The sequence below is a fragment of the Austrofundulus limnaeus genome, unplaced genomic scaffold (genome assembly GCF_001266775.1).
Source record: "Austrofundulus limnaeus strain Quisiro unplaced genomic scaffold, Austrofundulus_limnaeus-1.0 Scaffold46, whole genome shotgun sequence".
Taxonomy (NCBI): Eukaryota; Metazoa; Chordata; class Actinopteri; order Cyprinodontiformes; family Rivulidae; genus Austrofundulus; species Austrofundulus limnaeus.
The window spans coordinates 147,803-150,173 of NW_013952448.1; the positions used below are offsets into that span (position 1 = coordinate 147,803).

The 2,371-nt window shown below is 35.3% G+C and overlaps 1 protein-coding gene across 1 annotated transcript in view; it reads right to left on the reverse strand.

The window, feature by feature from the left end:
* The window catches only part of hyal6 (hyaluronoglucosaminidase 6), a gene marked incomplete at its 3' end in the record, with an annotated part of 8,769 nt that extends 6,839 nt beyond the window's left edge, over positions 1 to 1,930 (reverse strand). Inside the window, 1 exon segment of the mRNA XM_014007945.1 lies at positions 1,751 to 1,930.
* Positions 1,931 to 2,371: the final 441 nt, after the last annotated feature.

Consider the following 2,371-nt stretch of genomic DNA (forward strand, 5'->3'; position numbering starts at 1 on the left):
CCTAAAAACGCTGCAGGATTTCTCAAACATGCATGAAGGAGTCAAAGCAAGGCTTTGGGCATGTTTTTATGAGAGTATAACATTATGACATGATATAAAACTCAAAAAAGTTGATTTTACATGATTTTGCCCTTTCAAAAGATGTGAACAGGGGAAAACATGTTCATGCAACCTTACATGTTGGAGCCAGAGTCTGACCCAGAGCCAGAGGAGAATGAAGACCACTGAACTATGGTTGTATAAATCAAGACCTTATTTAAAAGTTTTGTCGCAAATAGTTTGACACAATAGTTCAGAAAACATCAAAGAAAACTGAGAAAACTGAACGAGTTGAAAGATATGATTCAAACAAAATATAAAGATATCTACGCAGCACCGGAAGAGACTAAATTAACCTTTTCTGTCTCCTAGAGACTCCAAGTACACAACAAAATGTATTTAAGGAGAAAAAAAGGGGATTTTGCAGATAAGTCCTGATGAAGTCAGGAAAATGGAGCTGGTCCACTGAGCAGGGATGTTGTCTCAGGAGGGGTGAGACATGTGGACACATCCTGTCCCTGATGTAGCACTGAGTCATCAGGGTCAGAAGTGACCTAAAGTCATGGTCACGTGGCTGGACTGGTCACTGACGGCACTGGGTGAGGTTTTTGTCGGCCATCTTGAGAAGAGCTACGTGTATCTCTCTGTTCTGTTTACATAAAAACGCCACAAATTTTTACCCTCTTGTTAGAAATAGCCACATTTTACTGATTTAAATTCTGTTTTGTGTTTGGGATAAATAAATTGCTCAATACCTGTACTCACATATCTATATCAATTTCTCTTCTGTGGCGGCCATCTTGAATGGGATTGACTCTAAAATGTAATCAGTAATAATTACTTCCTGAGAGTTTCAAAAGGTGCAGTAGCTCAGGAGATATTTTGCTAACAGTTCAGACATACAAACACACATGTAAATCAACATTTGTGTCAGATTATTTCATTCGAGTCTTTTTAAAAGAAAAAATAAATATCTTGTGTAAACATATTGATTTGGAGCCTCCAGAAGCCATTTTACTCCTGTGATGGTGTTTGCTTCATTTCCTGCTCTCAGTCATGTTCACAAGTGGTTTTCAAGCTGAGCTCTGTCATGCTGCAGTTTCCAGATGTGATTTTATGGTTTTATTAGCAGCAGTACTCAGACACGTCTGTGTTCCAACAGCAAGCTGACGTTTTGATTTAACTCTCAGGCTTCCTGGATATTTAATGTAGAACTGGTTCAAAAAAACATCTCCAACATCTGAAGTTTGTGGAATTACCATACATTATTCTTCTTTAGTAAAATCATTACTTCAGCCTAAACCACCAAAATGTTTGAGTGTTTCAAAATCAACACTCAGGACTCTTATTGTGAAGGACTGAAAACTTTTCTGCTGCAGTGGGGGGTAAACTAAACTCAGTTTTGTAGTGAACTCATACAAAGTGCAGATACAACTCTCAGTCAGTGAATTAAAAAGTTTGGTTCACTTCCTCTGGCTCCATTTGGGAAAATTTACTTTATTTTTTAAACAATCTGTCAAAGCTAACACATTTTATACAGTTATACATTCTAATTTCACTATTAAAATAGACTGGAAAAAAAACTTATTTTCCAGTGTTATTTTCCTCCGATGCATTTTCTAACTAAGCCTGAAATAAATGAATGTACTGGTCAGTAATTCTCATTTATTTCTTTATGATGGAAAAATGAAGGAATTGAAAAGAAACATACCTTTTCCTCTTCTGCTGGTCGTATTTAGGTTGGATGGTTTTAGATGATCCTTTTTCTTCTGCTCTTATGAAGGACATAAATTTGTGAAGAAAAGAAATTATTTTAATCAATAAATGTATGAATTAGTTCTCTGATTCTGTCCCCTGAGTGTTTTCAGAACTGAAGTGTCCCATTATTGTCGACTCGGCTCCTCCTCCACAAATATCAGCCTTTTATTCTGAACAAACAAGAGACAGCAAGGCAACAAGAGGCAGAAACAAAAGCCTGTTGTTTTATTTTGATGCTTGTACTTTAAGATCATCTTCATCAGAGTTCTGCAAAAACCTTTAAAGTTTATTAATAACTTTTAAAATATTATCTGAACCTAATATAGAGTTATCACTTGATGCCAAAACTCAGAATGTTGTTCCTAAACTCTCAGTGTTGTTTATTGCTGTGTTGATTTAATTTTATATTTCTGTTGATTTATAGTTTGTTTGTTGATTTTACTTTTGATTTATTCCACAACCCCAGTTATAGTAAAGTTGGGAGGTTGTGTAAAACATAAATGAAAACAGAAAATGGTGATTTGCTAATTCTTTTCAACCTATATTTAACTGAATACACTTCAAAGACAAAAAT